Raw genomic sequence first — 23,389 nt, forward strand, 5'->3', positions numbered from 1 at the left:
CAAAAAATGAGTCTTTTAGTTAGTATTTTTGTGAATAACTTCATGAATGCAGTACCGATGGTAATTGGACACCAGTTACTGATTTTTTTAAGTTCACTAATCGGTACATTCTTGGGTATCAAAATAAATCGGTTCTTTTTGATAATTTTTGGTACTCTTCTCATCAACAACCAAGACGATCGAATTCTGGGCAGCAGTCTTGGTTGCCTGCTGTGCACTTTATACAAGTCATTCAGACCAATTTTATCGGGCCCTACTGCTTTCTTTAGATTGGAGTTCTCTAAGTTATTCTGAGCAGTGTTATTTCTTTACAAAGATTTCTAATTTCGTAATCCTCTGGTATCCGACCAATCGGCATGAAATTAGGATTTTTCTTATTTTCTTTCTCAATTATGCTTTTGTAGTGTTGAAAGATTTCATCAGCACTGATTTGGCAAGTGGCATCTTCTGCCCCCTCAGTGACAATCCTGGCAATTTTCTTTTTGTCTTTTTTAAACATTGCCTGGTATTCTTTATAGCTTCCCTTTGCTTTGGCATAATTTTTCTTGTGCGTCCGATTAAGCCTTCCATTTTTCTTGTCATTTTTTGTTATCCTGATCCCTACTGAGGCATTCTGGTGCTCATTTTGAGCAGAGTTCATAGGCTCATTATTGAGTTCACTTGTTGGTTCATTTGTTGGCACACTTGCTGGTGTAGGACTTATATCAGTGGTGTTTTCTGCGATATAAGTCACTACCTCATCCATCAGATCCATAGCAGCATCGTGTTGCTCTACGTTTTGGTTGTATGTAACCGGGTGGGTCAGCCCTCTGTCCAGGACGTGGACACAAGGAACTCTTGTTATCACCCACCTCTTTGTTCCCCGTTTCAGAACGACCTCACCTCCGCCGACATCGGATCCAGGACGGCGAGGAACCAGAGGATCACTGGCCCTTTAACTGGACCTTGCAGGAGGAGTGGGCGGAGCTACAGCCGGACGTAGCAGAGACAAAAGCGGAAGCCGGAAGTGCTAGGGTGTGCTTGTTCACCCGGAGAGTGGAGTCGGAGGAGAGAGTAGGAGAGCGGAGAGCGGAGGAGAAGGAGGAACGAAGAGACAAACTGAAGGAAAGACCGGAGGCGGAAGAGAGAAGAGGAGAACCCGTACCTGCAATGGAGAGAAAGCCAGGAGGCCACCGTCCCCACGCGTCGCCCAGCAACACGCCCGGGGGAGGTGTGTGGCTATCTCAGGTACGGAGAAAAGTGGCAGCGTGGATTGGGAGAAAGGGTAGCACAACCGAGTGAATTGGGAGTCCCCCCCCATCCCGGTGTACCCTTACCCATTGCACTTAACCCCTCACAGAAAGGCTGTTCTGTGTGTGTTGCACTTTGGAGATATCCTCACTCCCTTTCCCTTCACTAGCTTATATTCCTGACACCGTCCTGACCCTTTTTTCTTTTTCTGGGTTACATCGGAGAGGCACCACGGACGTGGATCCAACCCCGCGGAGGAGAAGCATGGAGGGGCTAAGGAGGACCGAAGCGCCTAGACCTAGAAGGAGGAGCCACAGCAGATCCCCAAGGTGGGTCGTACCCCCTCGCAAGACCTGTACAGACTTCCTATATGCTGCAATAAAACCCTCTTTAACCCGAACACGTCTCCTGCCCATCTCTCCTCCCCCCAGCGAAGCGGTCCCCGTAACAGTGGTGGAGAATGCGGGCACTGCACCCATCTGTATAGAAGAGATGGAGACCTTGGTGCAGCAACTGATTAAAGGACAGGAAAGGTTGGAGTGGGTCGCCGAGCAGCAGCTCAACTCGGCACAGGCAGACCGAGAAATATTAAAGCAAGCACTGACAGCCCGGGATACCGACCCCCCAAAAACATGGACAGAAGCCCCGGGGCGTGGCAGCAGTGAGGAGAGAATCATCCCTCATGGATCAGGGGGGGTCTCTTTGCAAAAATATCAACCAGGGGAAGATCCGGATTCTTTTATCCTCAATTTCGAGAGGTGGCCCGGGCCTGCGGCTGGCCTGTCAGCAAATGGCCGTTCTTTCTAGCCCCACTCCTGGTCGGCGAAGCCCAGGCAGCCTACCAGGTTGCCAACCCGACTGTTGATACGCCATATTCTGAAGTGAAGCGGGTGATTTTGGACCATCTAGGACTGGATGCAGAGGCATACCACTTGAAATTCCGCAAAGAAAGAGGCGCCCCTGGATAAAATCCTAAAACCCTATTTGTAAGGTTAAAAATGACAGATGATAAATGGCTTACCCCTAGTACTAGCTCCAATGAACAAATAATGGACCATATCTACCTGGAGCAGTACTTAGAAGCACTTCCCTACGCCACACAGCGGTGGCTCCGACAACACCACAACTTAACTACGACCCAGGCTATTGAGATGGCCTCATCTTTCTCCCGGGCTCAACCCAAAGCATCAGCCGGGGACACTGATAGGTTTTCTAGGCCAGTCCCTAAATCCGAGAAACAGCCTCTGAGAGTACCAGAACCTCCTCTGCCTGGTAACTGGAAACCAGAACCCCCAGGCCCCTCAGAATCCCAATGTTTTGACTGTGGCCAGTGGGGCCATATAGCTAGACTCTGCCCCCGCCGAAAACCACAAGAAGAACCCATGGAGGTGGGGTATCTACCCCAGGCAGTACTCTATTCAGCTGAAATGGGGAATACATTTCGTGTGAATGTGAAGGTAAACGGGTCCACTATCCGGGCCCTCCTCTATTCCGGTTGTCGGCAGTCGGTAATACAATCCCAGCATGTAGTCCCCTCACAGTTTGTGTCTCATGAGATTGTGAATATACGCTGCGTAAACGGAGACGTTAGACCATATCCCGTAGCGAGGGTTCCAATACATCCAGCCCAGGGCGAGCCCCATGTAGTCAGAGTAGGAGTCCTGTCCTCTCTCCCCGAGGACTTGATAAAAGGCACAGATAACCCTGACTTTTTGCACCTGTTCCAAAAAAGCCTAGACCAAGAACCCGTTTCCCCTTCCCGTTCAACCCCTCCCTGCGACTCTCTCCCTGCATTGGTCTCCCCAGAACCGTGGGTGTTAGATAGGAGCTTTTGGTTTTCCCAGACTAATGACCCCATCCTCTTCAATGCCTGGGAGCAAGCCCATCAGAATCATGGAAACCCCCCCAGCTGCCTATCCCCGGTTCTTCATACAGAATGATCTGTTGTATAGACAAGGCCAGAAAGATGACCCCTCACAACTCCTGGTGCCAATGTCGTTCCAGAAACAAGTGCTATTTTTCTCACATAGCCACCTGATGGCTGGTTATAGGGGTACAGAGAAGACCATACAGAACATTTTACGACAATTCTATTGGCCCGGGATTTATAAAGATGCTTCAGTATATTGTCGGGAGTGCGAAATTTGTCAACGTAAGAACATGATGAAATCCCCAGCGGTCCCCCTGCAACCCTTACCGATCATAGGGAAACCTTTCGAAAGGGTCGGAATGGACCTTATTGGGCCCTTACCTAAGACGAAAAAGGGGTACCAGAACGTCCTGGTCTTGGTGGACTACGCTACCAGGTTTCCGGAGGCTTTCCCTCTAAGAACGACCACGTCAAAGCAAGTCGCTGGCAAAATGATTGAGCTGTTCAGCCGGGTTGGATTCCCAAAAGAGATCCTGACGGATCAAGGCACTCCATTCGTGTCGCGTCTTATGAAGGAAGTTTGTAACTACCTGGGGATCCAACAGATCCGTACATCGGTGTATCACCCGCAAACGGATGGCCTGGTGGAACGGTACAATAGAACGTTGAAAACCACCCTTAGAAAGATGTTGGAGGTCAGTGGATCAGACTGGGATCAATTGTTGCCCCTAGCTCTTTATGTAATAAGGGGACAGACGCAGAACAGCTTGGGCCTCTCTTCTTTTGAGCTACTGTACGGACGACAGCCCCGTTCCCTCTTGGAGATGACACGAGACGCCTGGGAGAGAGAGATACCAGAAGAGACAGCGAAAACACTGGAATACGCCCAAAACCTAAAGACGAAACTGGGAAAGCTGCGGGACCTAGCATTTACCAACCTGGAAAAAAGCCAAGCCCGACAGAAAAACGGCTACGACAGAGGAAAAAAATGGAGACAACTGAAAGAAGGCGACTGGGCCCTAGTACTACTCCCGTCATCTACCCAGAAATTTAGAGCAGAATGGGTAGGACCCTACCAGGTACTCACCTTTATCGGCCGGACCAGTTACAGGCTACGAATCAGCTCGAGTACGACACAGATATATCATATCAATCTGTTAAAGAAGTGGCTGGGTCCCCCTCCCTCGGGAGTGAATCTGGCATCGCAGCCCCAAACTACGAACATCCATTCCACCCTAGACCAACTGGTGATCAACGACGACCTCGAAGACATAAAGAAGCAAGAGTTACAGACAACGCTAGAACAGTACGAGTCTTTGTTTTCAAATATACCTGGCAGAACCTCCATGGCCGAACATTGTATCGAAACACCGCCCGGCCAGATCATCAAAATAAGACCCTACCGCGTGCCAGAGGCACGAAGAAAAGACATACGAACTGAAGTACAGGACATGTTAGACCTCGGAGTCATACGCCCCTCCCGGAGCAACTGGTCTAGTCCCATAGTGATGATCCCTAAACCAGATGGGACTAGACGATTCTGTATGGACTTTCGGGCATTAAATGTGATATCCTCATTTGATGCATATCCCATACCACGCGTGGATGAGCTCATTGAGAAACTGAGGGAAGCCAAATATATAACCACCCTGGATTTGACGAAAGGCTATTGGCAGGTGCCCCTAAGGGAGGAAGACAGGAAGAAGACCGCCTTTTCCACCGACGATGGTTATTACGAATTTACCATCCTCCCTTTTAGCCTTCACGGGGCACCTGCCACATTTCAGCGGTTGATGAACACCGTGCTTAAAGACCTGACCGCATTTGCCTCCGCCTACCTAGACGACATCGTCATATACAGCCCTGACTGGAGTTCACACCTAACCCACCTAAAAGCAGTATTTTCGGCTCTGGAAAAAGCCGGCCTAAGGATCAATTCCAAGAAATCTCGTATGGCCTACCAAAAGGTGAAATACCTCGGTTACGTGTTGGGGCATGGTCTTATAGAGCCACAAATCGAGAAAATCCGGGCTACCGCAGACAACCCCTTCCCTAGTACTAGATGAGAAATTAGAGCATTTCTCGGCCTTGTGGGGTACTACAGGTGATTTATACCACAATTCTCTCATCTGGCTGCCCCCCTCACGGACTCTCTTCGTAGCTCAGGGAAATCTTCGACACCCATCAACCCCACAGAAACAATGCAGAATGCTTTCCACACCCTAAAACACATAATCACAGCCACCCCTGTTTAGTCCTCGCCCGACTTCACCAGACCATTCTCGCTACATACCGATGCTTCGGACTATGGGATAGGGGTGGTCCTATCACAGGTTATGAAAGACGGGTTGGACCACCCAATCCTATACATCAGCCGCAAACTGTTCCCTAGGGAATTAAAATATCCAACCATAGAGAAGGAGTGTTTGGCAATCAAATGGGCGGTGGAGAAACTGGCTTATTATCTGGAGGGGCACCCGTTTACACTTTACACAGATCACGCCCCCTTGTTGTGGATGGCCCGGGCTAAATCCAACAATGCCCGGGTAATGCGATGGTTCCTGGCACTTCAGCCATACAAGTTTACGGTGCTGCATAAAAAGGGGTCTGAGAACGTGGGGGCTGATTACCTCTCACGCCATCCTCTCCCCGATTGGGAGTGTCCAGGGGGGGAGGTGTGTAACCGGGTGGGTCAGCCCTCTGTCCAGGACGTGGACACAAGGAACTCTTGTTATCACCCACCTCTTTGTTCCCCGTTTCAGAACGACCTCCCCTCTGCCGACATCGGATGCAGGACGTCCGAGGAACCAGAGGATCACTGGCCCTTTAACTGGACCTTGCAGGAGGAGTGGGCGGAGCTACCGCCGGACGTAGCAGAGACAAAAGCGGAAGCTGGAAGTGCTAGGGTGTGCTTGTTCACCCGGAGAGTGGAGTCGGAGGAGAGAGTAGGATAGCGGAGAGCGGAGGAGAAGGAGGAACGAAGAGACTAACTGAAGGAAAGACCGGAGGAGAGGAGAACCCATACCTGCAACGGAGAGAAAGCCAGGAGGCCACCGTCTCCACGCGTCGCCCAGCCACACGCCCGGGGGAGGTGTGTGTCTATCTCAGGTACGGAGAAAAGTGGCAGCGTGGATTGGGAGAAAGGGTAGCACAACCGAGTGAATTGGGAGTCGTCCCCCCGTCCCGGTGTACCCTTACCCATTGCACTTAACCCCTCACAGAAAGGCTGTTCTGTCTGTGTTGCACTTTGTTGATATCCTCACTCCCTTTCCCTTCACTAGCTTATATTCCGGACACCGCCCTGACCCTTTCTTTCTTTTTCTGGGTTACATCGGAGAGGCACCACGGACGTGGATCCAACCCCGCGGAGGAGAGCACGGAGGGGCTAAGGAGGACCGAAGCGCCTAGACCTAGAAGGAGGAGCCGCAGCAGATCCCCAAGGCGGGTCGTACCCCCTCGCAAGACCTGTACAGACTTCCTATATGCTGCAATAAAACCCTCTTTAACCCGAACACGTCTCCTGCCCATCTCTCCTCCCCCCAGCGAAGCGGTCCCCTTAACAGTGTACTTCTCAATTTCTGTGATTTTGTCTTCCAGCTCATCAAAGTTCTTGATTTTTTGCGCACGTTTTCGATTGATAACGTCTCTGCGCTTTTCTGTTGTTACTTCCACTGTACATCTTTTGCAGATTTTTTGCTTTTATCTCTTCTATCTATTCTTTTTTCTGCAATTTGTTTTCTATTTTTATTGTCAAAATGTGGAACCATCAGCGCATTAATATTCCTCTTATTTTCATATACCTTTTCCAATTCTGCTAGTAGCAGTATTTCTTCCTCTGACCATAATTTTGACGGTTTGCTGCTTGCTAGAGCTGCTAGTCTAGCCTCATTTTGCGCTTCTGGATGCGCATTGCCAAGCATGTTGAGAAACACCAATTTATGTTCCAAATCTGAGGTCACAGAAGCTGCACAGGATGGCAGTTCTCCTTTCTGAGGTTTTCCTCTACATTTGGCATAATGGCATGCGATATTGTGGTATTCGGCTTCTTTGTCACATTTTGAGCAGTCCGTTTTGAGATAGAAGCCTTTGTGCTTGTTGGAGACCTGTTTCTTCAGTACTTAAAAAGTTCCCAATATGTCTCCCGACAAGAAACATTTATATTTTTTGTTTGGGTACTTCCAATAAGTGACTTTTTTGTGTAATCACTTTTCTTTGTTATTACGTCTTTACTGATCTCGTACACATCGGGAAGATTTTCAAAGTTTGCTGTACCAATGTTATTCTTGGCTGAGATGGCCACAAACTCGATGGATTTGCTGAGGTCTACTGTTGTGTCTTCTTCTGCTATAGAGGGTGAACTAAAGCCTATATCATGATCTGAATCGTTGTTGCTTGTTGCATTGTTTGAAGCGAGTGCTGGTTTGTCAAATACGGTGAAGAGGTTAATGATTTCTGGGAAAGACAGCACCTCCTTACGCCATCTTAACAGGGTTTTTATTCTCCAGGAACTACCCCATCTGGAATTGTGTTCGTTTGCTTCGCCACTTCTCACTATCACGCTCGCTGCCATGATAGAACCTTGTTTGGCCTGTCTCTATATGCTTCTCTACGCAGAGTCTAGCACTACAGAGGCAGTTACCGGTGGGACCTCTGGGAGGTAAAGGCCACTATAACCGAGAATAGGTTAAGTGAATCATAGTTACTCCCGCTGTTTACCCAGGCTTCATTGAATTTCTTTACTTTGACATTCAGAGCACTGGGCAGAAATCACAGCGCGTCAACACCCACCTTGGGCCTTCACAATGCTTTGTTTTAATTAAACAGTCAGATTCTACTGGTCCGCACCAGTGCTAAGTCAGCTGCTAGGCCCCGGCAGAGACAGAATGCAGGCCAGTGCCCCCGGGGAGGGGCAGGGGGAGAGGCGACCACCGCAGCTGTGGCGATCCACAGGAAGAACCCGGCTCGCGTCCAGAGTCGCTGCCGCCCTGGAGGGAGGTGCCTCATCCAGCCGTGGCGCACACCCAGCCCTGCTTCTTGCCCCAGCCCGACCGTCCCAGCCCATAGAGCCAATCCTTATCCGGAAGTTACGGATCTGACCTGCAGACTTTCCTTATCTACATTGTTCTAACATGCCAGAGGCTGTTCACCTTGGAGATCTGCTGCGGATATGGGTACGGCTCGACGCGAGATTTACGCCATCTCCCCAAGATTTTCAAGGACCAGCGAGAGCTCACCGGCCACCGCCGGAACCGCAACGCTTACCAAGGCTCGGGCCCCTCTCGGGACAAACCCGTTCCAGGGCACCCTGCCCTTCACAAAGAAAAGAGAACCCGCCAGCTTCTCCGGGATCATTTGCGTTACAGCACTGGACACCGCGAGGGTGCCAGTCTCCGCCACTCCGGGTTCAGGGATCTGAACCCGACTCCCTTTCAATCGGCTAAGGGCAACGGAGGCCATCGCCCGCCCCCTCCGAACGGCACTCACCCATCTCTTAGGACCGACCCACACATGTTCAACTGCTGTTCACATGGAACCCTTCTCCATTTCGGCCTTCAAAGTTCTCATTTGAATATTTGCTCCTACCACCAAGATCTGCACCTGCGGCGGCTCCATCCGGGCCCTCACCCCGGGCTTCCGTGCGCACCGCAGCGGCCCTCCTACTCATCGCGGCTTAGCCCCCGCGGCTCTCAGCACCGGTAACGACTGGGTATGGGCTAGTTGATTCGGCAGGTGAGTTGTTACATACTCCTTAACAGATTCCAACTTCCATGGCCACCGCCCTGCTGTCTATATCAACCAACACCTTTTCTGGGATCTGATGAGCGTCGGCATCGAGCGCCATAACCCGGCATTCGGTTCATCCCGCAGCACCAGTTCTGCTTACCGAAGTGGCCCACTAGGCACTCACATTCCATGCCGAGCGTCGGCATCGAGCGCCATATCCCGGCATTCGGTTCATCCCGCAGCACCAGTTCTGCTTACCGAAGTGGCCCACTAGGCACTCACATTCCATGCCGGACTCCACGCCAGTGAGCTGGGCTTCTTACCCATTTAAAGTTTGAGAATAGGTTGAGATCGTTTCGGCACCAAGACCACTAATCATTCCCTTTACCAGATAAAACTGGGGGCACCGAGCGCCAGCTATCCTGAGGGACACTTCAGAGCGAACTAGCTACTAGATGGTGTAGGAGAGTAGGGTCTGCTATCCTATGGTCACCCCAATTTTTGCTTTTTGCTTCACTGGTTTTCGACTTAATGTGGCTGTGGGCCTGCTAATCAGACCCACAGTCTGCTGTTCTCTCTCTAAATTCACAGACATGTACTATAGGTACATAACCAATTTGGTACTGGACACCTTATCAGCCCCTGTACAGTGCAATATAGGTGCCCAGGGAATAGATGCATCCAAGGCCTACCAGGGGCTGCAGCATATATTTTGCCACCCCTGGCTGGTACTTAAATCGACACAACTGGCTGTTCACACAGCTGGGGCAAGGTTGTGTAATCACCCCTTGCTTAGATATAGTATACCTATGTCTAACCCTATATCTGGACACATATGCACCTATAAGTCACTCCTATGGAAGGCCTTTACAATCCTGGAGGCAGAGTGCTTGGTTTTATGTGAGATGGTGCTCTAGCATGAGCTGAGCCTGTCTGCAGTGTTCGGAACCATTTCCTTACTGCTGTTCCAGTGATACTGCCATACCATATACTCTTAAGTGCATTATAATCCTTGCGGTTAATGCTAACTTTGGTTTGGCTTTATCAAAACATGTCGTGTTTGGTGTCATACACTTTGGAATACTACCCCCTCGCCAGTTCTGGCGACGGGGGTAGCATTCCACCCTTCTAGAGGGAGAAGACATGTTACTTTACTTAAAACGCGGTTAATCCTAACCAGAGCCTCAGCATCACAAAATGGATGCTGCTGCCCCGACACAAGTCTGACCTCCTGCTGCTGACCGAAACTTGGCAGGGGAGGCCTGGACAAAGGGTTTCCTGTCACAGGGAGGTGCTACACCTACCCAGACAGGAGATAGTGGATTGGAGCAGGGTGGGTTGAAAGAAACTAGACACTGCCTAGGGCACACAAGGTGTCCCATGCAAAATTCAGTCAAACCGGTTCTGGGGCACTCCAGCCCCAGTCCTGGCGCGAAACTGGATAAAGGGAAAGGGGTGTAACCACCCCCTTCCTGGGTCCCAACCATAGGAGGGACCTAGCAGGTAATCCAGCCCCTTGATTTGGAATAAAAGTAGGAGCTGTGCAGATGCACATCAGATTATCCTGACTGAAACTTATGAAATGAAACTCTGGACCCTTCGACATCCCACTCGACGTGGAAGACTGAAGAATCTCCCTTGTGGTCAAGGAGTGACCACCCTGTGCAAACAGGCACCATCCAGCACCTCGACGTTTGCTTTGTTGCAGTTCCCGGCGGAACTCGAGCGACAGAGATCGACAAGACCCAGCGTGCCTGCCTTCTAACAGCCCGATCCACAGTCCCTGCAAAGCTGAGACCCGTGGAGGCGACCTGAAGCGTGGGGCCGGCCATCTTGGAAAAACTACGAAGCACTGACCGTGCAGTATCCGAGGTTCCCTTGAAGCTGTGCATTGGAGTTTGAGAAGCTCCAGCCCTGAGCAGCTTTTGCACCGAAGCTCACCCCTCCACACTCATCGAGTGCTGCGCGGGGCCCTTTTGCATTTTTCTGCTTGACACGTTGGTCCGGTTGCTTTCCCGTTGGCTAGTGGCCCCAGTACCAACGAACCTTTGAATTTGCTCTGCTAGTCTGGTTGCTCCAGACTGGCCCTCGCTCCCCTGAAAAGGAGCAACCGCTCAGACCTTGCTGGTCCGAGTAAGAAGCAATCTTCGAATCCTGCATGGGTTGCATTTGCCAAGGCCTGTTGACTCCGATCTTGAAGCCGACAGTGAGAGCCTTCGTGGGTCAGCTCGTGATTCACTCCAGGACATCCTCGGTGCCCCAGAGACCACGTGGCAGTGGAGACAAGCTTCACGAAAACCACCTGATTGCGCCCAACATTGCCTGGTTCCTTCGTGGTTTCTCCCTGGTCACTGGCTAGTGACCCAGACTCTGTCCCCTCTGCTTTCAGGTACTCTACATCGTCGATCCATCCTTGGATCACACCGGATACTTCTCTTCTGGACGCCTGCAGCATCTTCATCTCCAGGCACCATAGATCTTCGTGACGAAACCCGACACATCTTTGCACCTGTGCACCCGCTTCCTGTGGGTGAGGTAACTCCTCTAGTGTCTAAGTCTAAAGTTTTGTCCTTCTAGTCCAGTCGGAAGACCCTTAAAACTGTAACTCGATAACTTTTACGCACGATTGACTTTGCATTGGTGCATGCGTGTGCTTTTAGCGCTGCACCCGAATCCCGCGGGCTACTCCCGTCCTAACTGCTGTTAGTCCAGTGTAGTCCCAGCGATTCCCAAGGCCCTAGGCCTTACCACTGATCGAATAGTGATACTTATACCACTTTTTTGATATATTGTTTTAGTGGCCACCGGCCTCATCCATAATTGTGCAACTTTCATTTGTTATACTGTGCTTTTGTTTAAACGCTTGTGCTTCTATACTCATAAAGAGTACAGGGGATTATTCTGAGAATAAATACATATATTTTTATAATATATAACTTGTGTGGTGTCATTTCATTTGATATTACAGGATTGCATATGGTAAAACAGCTGGCTTCACATGTCCTCTTGAGTTAAGCCTTTAGGCTGCTTAGTCCATGCTACCTCTAGGATAGCTTGTCTTTAAGGTTGACTTACAACCACCACCATAAGGGATTGTTTGGACTGATATAAGGTGCCCCCAGAATTGGAGACGACATACATCAGGCCAACTTCTCACAGATGGTTTGATTAGTCTTTCGCCCCTATACCCAGGTCGGACGACCGATTTGCACGTAAGGACCGCTATGGACCTCCACCAGAGTTTCCTCTGGCTTCGCCCTACCCAAGCACAGTTCAACATCTTTCGGGTCCTATCATGCACACTCATGGTCCACCTCCCCGATGGAGCGGGCGAGACGGGCCGGTGGTGCACCTGCCACTGGAAGCGCGGCGGGATCCTACCTCAGCCGGCGCTCGCCGGCCCTCACCTTCATTGTACCACAGGGTTTTGCTCAGCCCTCCGACTCACGCACATGTTAGACTCCTTGGTCTGTGTTTCAAGATGGGTCGGGTGGGTAACTGACATCGCCGCAGACCCCTGGCACCCAGCGTGGCCCTCCCCGCCTGGCGGCACAACGCGGTCGGGGCGCACTGACAACAGTCCGCCCCAGTTGACAGTTGCTCCGGGAGCAGGGAGCCCGTCCCCCCTTCAACCGCCCCAGCATGCCCCGAAGGGCGGCCAGGAACGGGTGCCCGGGGGAGTGCACGGAGGCGGTCGAATCTCCCTCGGTCCCGCGGACACGGCAAAGCTGCTGCGGCTGTAACACCCTCCGGAGCGGAGGGCCACCTGCCACCCTGAAGCTTTCCGAGCCAACCCGAACCCGGTCGCGGCGCTCTGCCATGGAGGAAATGCACCTTGAGGGTGCCGGATAGGGCCTGGGGGCTGTTCCCGGGGAGCGGATCCAGAACTTCCGGGCCACCGACCTTCCCGCTGTGTTAAATCCTACGGGCGGACTGCATGAACCCCACCCAACTTTCCCTTACGGTACTTGTTGGCTATCGGTCTCCCGCCCGTATTTAGCATTAGATGGAGTTTACCACCGGATTTGGGCTGCATTCCAAAGCAACCCGACTCCGAGAAGACCCGATCCTGGCGTGCCGGGGGCCACTACCGGTCTAACACCGCAGGGTGAGCCGAATCAGAAGCACTTGGACCCTCTGAGCGACGCCGGGGAGTCGGCTTCTGTACGCCACATTTCCTGCGCCCACCGCCAGGTGGGGATTCGGCGCTGGGCTGCTCCCTCTTCACTCACTGTTACTGGGGGCATCCTGGTTAGTTTTTTTTCCTCCGCTTAGTAATATGCTTAAATTCAGCAGGTCGCCACGTCTGATCTGAGGTCAGAGTTGAGAGAAAACGCCGGAGCATTAAGGGAGAGCCGGGGAAGGATACCCCCCTGCCGGAGCAGGGGCCTGGTGTCCAGGCAGTGCTCTTTCCCCGGATCGCATCTGGGAGGGTTTTGCACTCACTGGGAAGCCGGCCACGGAGTTGGGTGCACAAGACGTGTGGGCAACCGGTGGAACACCACAGATAGCCAAGCATGGCATGCAGCCAGCTGCCTAGGGACGGGCCGAGAGCGGACCGGTCGCCAGACCCCTTTTCGGGGCCAGGCGTGCTGGTGGCATACCTCGCGCCAGGACGCAGTGAGGGACCCTGCCACGGGCGATTAGGGGGTCTGAACTTGTGGGGGGATGAAGGGGAAGCTCAGATAACCCTGCGATGGCCTAAGCCGCGTCCCGGGGAAGCCCCGGGGCGCTTGATGATCGAGCGACCCTCAGACAGGCGTAGCAAGGTGGGTTCAAAGTGTCGATGATCAATGTGTACGCAATTCACACTAATTCTCGCAGCTAGCTACATTCTTCATCGACACGTGAGCCAAGTGATCTACCGCCAAGAGTCACAGGCAACTTTTCAAAAGCATTCGCCCACCCAGGCAAGACGGCAGGGGCGTCCAGTTCAAGGTTTTCCCTCTGGGAGTCAGACTGCACCGTTGGGAGAACATTTTTTTTACCAGGTGCTCTGCTCGGGAGTCCATATGGGGGTGAGGGAGGGGGCTCCAGAGCGGCGGGAGCAGATAGCTCCACAGCCGCTGGTCACTCTCGGGGTAACCAGGGAGGGACCACACAAGTCTTCAAACCCCTTAGCCTGGCTGCACAAGACCAGGTAGAACGGGGTACCTGGCAATGAGAGAGGGTCACCCCACCTGCACCTCAGTTGTCCGTTGCCGGGTGGTACCGAGCGTGCTGGCGGGCTGGCGATCAGCCCACCACCACTCTCACCCGGGTCAGAGGTGCCAGAAGGGAAGAGCCAGGCAGCTCCCCATCTTGCACGCCTCCCACCAAGAGGAGCCAGGGTCCCCTCGCAGGCCCCCGGCTTTTCAAGGGAAGGGTGGTACCAGCCCAGGGTGCACTGCCATTCGATTCTCCCCCACCACTGGGGGGTTGTGCTGGGTGAGCTTGGGTTCCGTCTTACAGAGGGACAGGGGATGGCGGCCGCCCCCCATCCCCGGTCCCTCAAGTGTCGGTCAGGCCCTCCCCGGGGGAAGAGGCTGGCTCATGTCCCGGTCCTTACCTGGGCACCCATGCGGCCACAGACTGCTCTGCTGGCCAGGGCACTCCAAGGCAGGGTGGGGCCCTTTGCCTACGGTATGTGCTTGCAGGGGACGGCCGAGGGCTTCGTGATGGTGCCGTCGGTCGCTCAGGCCGCTCGCCGTTAATCATCCTTCCGCAGGGTCACCTACGGAAACCTTATTACGACTTTTACTTCCTCTAGATAGTCAAGTTTGATCGTCTTCACGGCGCTCCGCCAGGGCCACTGCCGATCCGAGGACCTCACTAAACCATCCAATCGGTAGTAGCAACGGGCGGTGTGTACAAGGGGCAAGGACTTAATCAACACAAGCTTATGACCCGCACTTACTGGGAATTCCTTGTTCATGGGAAATAATTGCAATCCCCAACCCCTATCACGAATGGGGTTCAGCGGGTCACCCGCACCTGTCGGCGAAGGGTAGACACACGCTGATCCGTTAAGTGTAGCACGCATGCAGCCCAGGACATCTAAGAGCATCACAGACCTGTTATTGCTCTATCTCGTGTGGCTGAATGCCACTTGTTCCTCTAAGAAGTTGGACGCCGACCGCTGGGGGTCGCATAACTAGTTAGCATGGAGGAGTCTCGTTCATTATCGGAACCAGTCAAACTGCTCCACCATCTAAGAACGGCCATGCACCACCACCCACAGAATCGAGAAAGAGCTATCAATCTGTCAATCCTTTAGGTTTCCTGTGTTTAGTCAAATTAAGCCACAAGCTCTACTCCTGGTGGTGCCCGTCTGTCAATTCCTTTAAGTTTCAGCTTTGCAACCATACTCCCCCCGGAACCCAAAGACTTTGGTTTCCCGGAAGCTGCTCGGTGGGTCATGGGAATTATGCCACCGGATCGCTAGTCGGCATAGGTTATGGTTGGAACTACGACGGTATCTGATTGTCTTTGAACCTCCGACTTTCGTTCTTGATTAATGAAAACATTCTTGGCAAATGCTTTCACTTTGATTTGTCTTTCGCCGGTCCAAGAATTTCACCTCTAGCGGCACAATACAAATGCCCCCGGCCATCCCTCTTATCATGGCCCCAGTTCGGAAAACCAACAAAATAGAACCATAGTCCTATTCCATTATTCCTAGCTGAAGTGTTCAGGCGACCAGCCTGCTTGGAACACTCATTTTTTTCAAGGTAAACACTTCGGACCCCCAGGACACTCAGTCAAGACCATCAAGGGGGTGCCGAGAGGCAGTGGCTGGGACAGGCGGTAGCTCGCCTCACGGCGGACCGCCACCTCGATCCCAAGATCCAACTACGAGCTTTTTAACTGCAGCAACTTTAATATACGCTATTGGAGCTGGAATTACCGCGACTGCTGGCACCAGACTTTCCCTCCAATGGATCCTCGTTAAAGGATTTAACGTGTACTCATTCCAATTACAGGGCCTCGAAAGAGTTCTGTATTGTTATTTTTCATCACTACCTCCCCGAGTCGGGAGTGGGTAATTTGCGCGCCTGCTGCCTTCCTTGGATGTGGTAGCCGTTTCTCATGCTCCCTCTACGGAATCGAACCCTGATTCCCCGTTACCCGTGGTCACCATGGTAGGCACAGAAAGTACCATCGACAGTTGATAGGGCAGACATCCGAATGTATCATCGCCGTCACGGAGACATGCGATCGGCCCGAGGTTATCTAGAGTCAACAAAACGGCCAGGCGAGCCCGGATTGGTCTTGGTCTGATAAATGCATGCATCCCGGAAGGTCAGCGCTCGTCAGCATGTATTAGCTCTAGAATTACCACAGTTATCCAAGTAACAGATGGAGCGATCAAAGGAACCATAACTGATTTAATGAGCCATTCTTAGTTTCAGTGTACCGGCCGTGTGTACTTACACGTGCATGGCTTACTCTTTGAAACAAGCATATGCTACTGACAGGATCAACCAGGTAGCCGCACCTGCTGATGGTGTGGGGCCGCATGCACATCTCCCCAACCTGCAACCTTCACGCAACCCTCCCTCTCAGGAGCCTGTCAGGGGAAGGAACCTACCCCCCTTGGCGGGAGGGCTCACTGGAGGGGTGTGGAGAGGTGCGGTTGCAAGGGCACCGGCAGGCCCAGCCGTCTCCCCCGGCAGGCCTAGGTGCCGCCAGAGTGAGGCAGAGGTGCCGGAGCCTGGTGGCGGCGGTACCCCTCGGAACGGTCGTTCCGAGCTGCTGTGGAAATGTGCTGGGTAGAGAGGGGTGACAGCGTGGCGCAGGGCCTTCGGACCTGCTGGGCAGCAGCATCCAAGGGCCTGGCACCACCGACCCCTTCCGCTCGGGTCAGACCACTGGGGGGTACAAGCTTCTGGGGCCGCTCGGACTTCGCTCTGCTGGGTAGGGTGAAGTGCCTCCCACCAGGCGGCAGGCCCTTGAGTGTGAAGGTCCATGCGGGGTGGAAGCGCTTTGCTTGAAACAACAGCCGAGGCAGGCCAAGCAGTCCATCCCTAAACGGACAGAGTACAGCTGGGGCATCCCCTGGCTGGCCACCCTGCGCAGGGGGGGTATGCTGGCTTAGCATCCCTGTCTGCTACCGGGGCAAGCAGACACGGAGAAAAAGGACTATTGGGAAGGGGCTGAGAGGCAGGGGCATACCCGGGCCCCTGGGGGCCACAGCTGGTGGGCCCGGAGGCTGCCTTCCCCTGTCTCAGCATTGCTGGACTGTGGACACCTTCACAAGCAGGGGAGGCCTGCATGGGACCGACGGACCCCTGTCCTGGGCCCTTGGTGGAGCAGCAGGCCAGGGAACAGGGCCCAGGGCCGGAGCACCGGACCCAGGGCCCGGCGGGGTCCCTGGTCCCAGCCGGGGCTCTCAGGCTCAGAGGCGCAGGGGACCTTTCCCCGGGCCCTTCGGACCCTGTCCGGGGCACCCTGCCATGCGGCAGGACCGAGGACAGAGCCCAGGGTGGGGATGCTGTCCACACCGGGGCCCTCTGGGGTCCTGGCCGGAGATCCTGAACCCAGCCAAGCAAGGGGAGGCTCCTTGGGCACAACTGGGCCTTTGGCACTGCGCCAGGCTGGGGGACAGGGCCCAGGGCCAGAGCAACAGGCCCAGAAGTGCAGGAGAAGCCTACCCAGGCCCACCAAACACCATCACAGGTATCCTGCCATGCAGCAGGACCAAGGACAGAGCCTGGGATGGGGAAGCCACCCACCCCGGGCCCTCAGGGGCTCGCCCTGAGATCCTGAACCCAGCCAAGCAAGGGGAGGCTCCCCAGGCACAACAAAACCCCGTCCCAGGCCTTTGACAGAGCGGCAGGCTGGGGGACGGGACCCAGGGCCGGAGCACCCGACCCGGCGGGTGGCTGGCCCCTGGACCCAGACAGGGCTCCCAGTCCCAGAGGTGCAGGAGAAGCCTCCCTGGGTCTGCCAGACCCCGTCCTGGGTACCCTGCCACATGGGAGGACCGAGGACAGAGCCCAGGGTGGGGAGGCCGCCATCCCCGGGGTCCCTGGGAGCCACTGAACCCAGCCTAGCAGGGAGAGGCTACCAGGACACAACAGAACCCAGTTCCAGGCCTTTGGTGCCGGCAGGCTGGGGGATGGGGTTCAGGGCCAGAGCACCCAACCCGGGGCCCGGCGTGCCCCTGGACCCAGCCGGAGCTCTCAGGCTCAGAGGCACAGGGGAAGCCTCCCCAGGCCTGCCGGACACCATCCCAGGCACCCTGCCACGTGGCAGGACTGAGGACAGAGCCCAGGGTAGGGAGGCCACCTTACCTGGGGCCGCAGAGAGCACCTGAACCCAGCTGAGCAAGAGGAGGCTCCCTGGGCACAATGGAACCCCGTCCCAGGCTTGTGGTGGGGCAGCGGGCCAGGGGATGGGGCCCAAGCCTGGAGTACCCGAGCCAGGGCCCCTGGTCTAGCCCGGGTTCCCGGGCCCAGAGGCGAAGGGGGACCTCGTTTGGGCACACAGCAGGACTGAGGACGGAGCCTGGGGTGGGGCGGCCACCCTCCCCGGGCCTGGACCCAGCCAATCAGGGGGAGGCTCCCCAGGCCCACCGGACCCAATCCAGGGCAGCCTGCCACGCGGCAGGCCCAGGGACAGACCCGGGGCTGGTGCACCACCCTGGCCCATCCAGCTACCGGCTGAGGACCGCTAGGCTGAAAGGGGTCCCAGAGACCTTTTCCATAGTAATCCGGAGGAAGGCTACCCCTCTTTCTGTGAACCTGTGTGCACCAAGAGACTCTGGGGACCCTAGACTCGGATGCGCCCGACCTTCTGGAGCCCTGGCTGAGATCCGGGAGGCAAATGAGCCCTCATCGGGACTTCCAGGGCAGCCCGGCCATCTCGACACCCAATTGGAAAGCATTGCATGCGACCAGATGGTCAGGACAGAAAGGACTCCCATCTGCCCACCCCGAGCCTTCGCGGTAGGGCTCCCGCCTGCCCACTCAGGGCTTGGGGGCTCTGCTTCCCAGGGGCTCGGGGACCCCGACTGGGCCTCAGGCACGGGAAGGACCACTGGTGCTCTCGGACCTGGATGCCCGGGGAAGGACTGCCTGGGACCCATGGAGCCTATCCCGGGCTCTTTGCCACGCCGTGGGCCGGAGGAGGGAACCCCCGGACGGAGGGGAGGTATTGTCTGGGCATAGCCCATCTGGTCCCCGGCAAAGAACCGCCAGCCCAGGGGGTAGTGTTCTGACATACCCTGCCACTACTAATCCGGAGGAAAGCTACCCCTCTTTCTGGAAACCTGTGCGCACCGAAAGACTCAGGGGACCCTAGGCCCGGATGCACCCAACCTCCTGGAGCCCTGGCTGGGATCAGACTGAAAGGACTTTCATCTGCCACCCAAATCTTTGTGGTAGGGCTTCCACCTGCCCACACAGGGCTCGTGGGCTCCGCGTCCAGGAGGGCTCGGGCACCCTGGCTGGGCCTCAGGCACGGGGAGGACCACTGGAGCTCTCGGGCCAGGACGCCAAGGGGAGGACTGCCCGGGACCCATGGAGCCTGTCCAGGGCACTTTGCCACGTCGTGGGCCGGAGGAGGGAGCCCCCCGATGGAGGGGATGTGTTGTCTGGGCATAGCCCATCTGGTACCCGGCAAAGACCCGCCAGCCCAGGGGGTGGTGTTCTGACATACCCTGCCCCTACTAATCCAGAGGAAAGTTACCCCTCTTTCTGGAAACCCGTGCGTACAGAGAGACTCAAGGTACACTAGGCCCAGATGCACCCAACTTCCTGGAGCCCTGGTTGGGATCGGACCGAAAGGACTTTGATATGCCCACCCGAGACTTCGTGGTAGGGCTCCCACCTGCCCGCACAGGGCTCATGGGCTCCGCGTCCAGGACGCCCAGTGGAGGACTGCCCGGGACCCATGGAGCCTGTCCAGGGTAGTTTGCCACGCCGTGGGCCGGAGGAGGGAGCCCCCCGGATGGAGGAGACGTGTTGTCTGGGTATATGGGACCGGAAGAACTCCCATCTGCCCGCCCCAAACCTTCGCAGTAGGACTCGTGCCTGCCCATGCAGGGCTCGGGGGCTCCGCGTCCAGGGGGGCTCGGGGACCCCGGCTGGGCCTCAGGCACGGGGAGGACCACCGGAGCTCTCGGGCCCGGACGAGGACAGCCCAGGACCCTTGGAGCCCGTCCTGGGCACTTTGCCAAGCCGGGGGCCGGAGGAGGGAGCCCCCGGATGGAGGGGATGTGCTGTCCAGGCATAAACCATCTGGTCCCTGGCAAAGAACCTCCAGCCAGGGGGTTGGTGTTCTGGCATACCCTGCCCCTACTAATCCAGAGGAGAGAAACCCCTCTTTTTTTGGGAACCCGTGCACACTGAGAGACTCGGGGGACCCTAGGCCCGGATGCACCCGACCTCCTGCCGCCCTGGCTGGGATCGGGGAGGCAAATGAGCTCTCATCAGGACTTCCAGGCCAGCCCGGGCATCTGGTCGCCCCATTGGAAAGCATTGCGTGCAACCAGATGGCTGGGACCGAAAGGTCTTTCATCAGCCCGCCCGAACCTTCGCGGTAGGGCTCCCGCCTGCCCACGCAGGGCTCAGGGGTTCCGCATCCAGGAGGGCTGGGGGACCCCGGCTGGGCCTCAGGCATGGGGAGGGCCACCGGAGCTCTCGGGCCTGGACGCCCAGGGGAGGACTGCCTGGGGCCCATGGAGCCCGTCTCGGGCACTTTGCCTGTGCCGTGGGCCAGAGGAGGGAGCCCCCGGACAGAGGGGAGTTGTTGTCCGTGCATAGACCATCTGGTCCCCAGCAAAGAACCGCCAACCCGGGTGTTGGTGTTCCAGCATACCCTGCCCCTACTAATCCGGAGGAAAGCCACCCCTCTTTCTGGGAACCCATGCGCACTGAGAGACTCAGGGGACCCTAGGCCTGAACGCGCTCGACCTCCTGGAGCCCTGGCTGGGATCGGGGAGGCAAATTAACCCTCATCGGGACTTCAAGGGCAGCCCGGCCATCTGGTCCCCCTTTAGAAAGCATTGCAGGCGACCAGATGGCCATGGGGAAAGGTGAGACCAGATGGTCGGTACTGAAAGGACTCCCATCTGCTTGCCCCGAGCCATAGCGGTAGGGTCCCGCCAGCCTTGCAGGGCTCCGGGGCTCTGCACCAGGGACCCTTGTCCCGGGCAGATGGACACTTGGCAGTCCGCAGGTCGGGCGCTCCCACACCCCAGGCCCTGATTGAAACACAGGCCCCGGGGCCGGTCCCTGCTTCTCAACCCAGCCCGGCCGGGGAGATCGGGGAGCCTGCCCGGGCACGAGTGACCCCTGTCCCAGGCACACGGACACTCAGGTCGTGCGCTCGTTTTCCACACATTTTTTCCATAACTCCGCGTAGTGGTGTAATGAAATTTCCACCCAGCCCTAGAGTGAACACACTACCTGGCAGGAGGTCAGAATCCTGTTTTGGCTGCTGCAGGTACTCAAAAGCGTGGGATGGTCAGCTAGAGCACAGTAAAGATGTGGGTAATCTCTAAGGTGCCACCTGGATGCATACCACATCACCCAGGGCACAAGAATCTTGGCACGGTGAGATGCCATGTTATTCGATGCCAAACTGGACTTATTCTAGTGGTACCAAAACGGAGCGGCCAATCTCGAGAGTGTCCGGGTGGCAGCCCATGTTATCCTATTGACCGAAATCACATATATACTATTTTCCAATGGGGAATGCTACTATAGGAACAGATAGGCTTGCACATATTTGTCCACACCTTAAATATAATGCATACCTGGGCTGAGGTGTCCTACCTTAAGGAGTGTCTTAGATACAGTAAAGGCAGTGTAACTGTACCACACATGGTGAGGGAACAGTAGAGCTAGTGCAGTTTGCACTGCTTCTGCAATGGCAAGTTTGCCTAGGCCAACCAGGGTGGCAAAAAAATGTGCCGAAGGCCTGTGCACTCCTTTACCACCAATGCTCTGGGTACCCCTGGCGCCATGTCCTAGAAACTTATATGGTTGTAAAATGTTTGCCAATTTGGGAGTACCAAGTGGAAAATAGCAGTTTTAGGAGAGAAGAAATGCACTGGGGTGTGGGCAGCAGACTCTGTGCATAATCGGAGTCATAACCATCAACAATTGGAGCAATGAGGTGGGGTGACCATACAGAAAGGGGCACTACCATTATAGCCTGAGTGTGGCAGTTTAAATATTACAATCTTTTCACCGGTCAGAACTTTCTTTTTTAAATATTAACATGTTACAACGATGTAGGCCTTTCTGCACATAAAGCAGGATGCATTGTTTTTAAAAGTAGGTCATTTCAAAATGTATTGGCAGATTTTCTAAAAGTGCACACAATATACAGCAGCAAGACAAGTTGCTGTGCTACAAGAATGGAAAAAAGCAGAACAGTGCCACATTACACACATGTGCCGCGTTTCAGCTCTCTATCAACGCTGGTGTACTTGCGTCAACACAGGCAGCCTTGCACCAGGATGCAAGAGTGCATATATTATGGGCAGTAATCGTTTTTCTGCAGAAAGGCATGCCTTCCAGCAAAACAAAACAATACTTAGAGGCCTATTCCTATTCATAAATGTGCTGCAGAATAAGGCACAACTGGAAAGAGGAAGTAACAAAGCCAAATTAAGCTATTTCTCCCTGGTACTCCTCTCTCAGGTAGGTGAACAGTTTTTGCCTAAAATCAGGTTTTTCTACCTTCAGTAAATCATTAATGCGTTAAAATACAAGGGTGGATGTATGGGAATGTTCATGGTCCATAACCTACCTACCTCGAGCCCACAGGGCTAGACCGCTACGCTCCGTAGCTATATATTGTAGCTAATTGTCTGTTCCTGGCTCAATGCATTTCGGGCCAAAAATGCATTGAGCCAGCAACAGACAACTGAAGAAGACAACTGCAATGTTACATTGTTTGTTTAAACGTATTTGAGTTTATTGGAATATTATGTTTTGATGTGCATATGTATTTTACTTTCTCTAAGAATTATCGCAAAGTAAAAATGAATATCGATGTTAAGATATTTGTGTGTGTCAAACTTTAAATCAGTCCAGCAAGGACGGAGAATTAATTTGAGTATAAAGTATAGAGTTCCAACAAATAATTTGAGTTGGGTATTTACCATAGCTACAGAGCATAGTGGTCGAGCCCTGTGGGCTCGAGGTAGGTAGGTTTCAGTGAAGGCACGGTTCAGACAAACGTGCTACCACAACAGCTCGCTAGTATTAAATAGAAGTTCAGTTTGGTTGAAAAAAGAGTTTAAACTATAAAACAAACTAAAAAAACAGGTTCAAATAGGTGAGCTTCTCTACCAATCATAATTCAGTTAATTTGTCTCTTAAGAGAAAGCACCCGACTATGGCGTTCGATGCAATCACAGGTCTTACAGAAAATAGGGCTAATATATTAGCCTACACAGCAGAACAAGCCACAGACATTTATGCACTTATTCATGAAGTGAGGACATCAAATGTACAAGGAAACACAGTGATTCAGCAAGTCAAGCAACTTGAATTCTTGGTTGAGCGAGAATAAAGCTAAAAATTGCACGCCTCCACGCTGATACAGTATCGCAGAGCAAAACGAATT

General features: G+C 54.2%; 1 protein-coding gene and 3 pseudogenes across 4 annotated transcripts in view; all 4 read right to left on the reverse strand.

The window, feature by feature from the left end:
• Positions 1-23,389, reverse strand: part of TCTN3 (tectonic family member 3) — a 947,116-nt gene that overhangs the window by 131,621 nt on the left and 792,106 nt on the right. The gene's annotated exons all lie outside the window — the stretch shown is intronic.
• LOC144771075 (28S ribosomal RNA) lies at positions 8,231-13,121 on the reverse strand (annotated as a pseudogene).
• Positions 13,570-13,700, reverse strand: LOC144771171 (5.8S ribosomal RNA; annotated as a pseudogene).
• On the reverse strand, positions 14,515-16,294 carry LOC144771337 (18S ribosomal RNA; annotated as a pseudogene).

The sequence above is a fragment of the Lissotriton helveticus genome, chromosome 7, assembly GCF_964261635.1.
Source record: "Lissotriton helveticus chromosome 7, aLisHel1.1, whole genome shotgun sequence".
Lineage (NCBI taxonomy): Eukaryota > Metazoa > Chordata > Amphibia > Caudata > Salamandridae > Lissotriton > Lissotriton helveticus.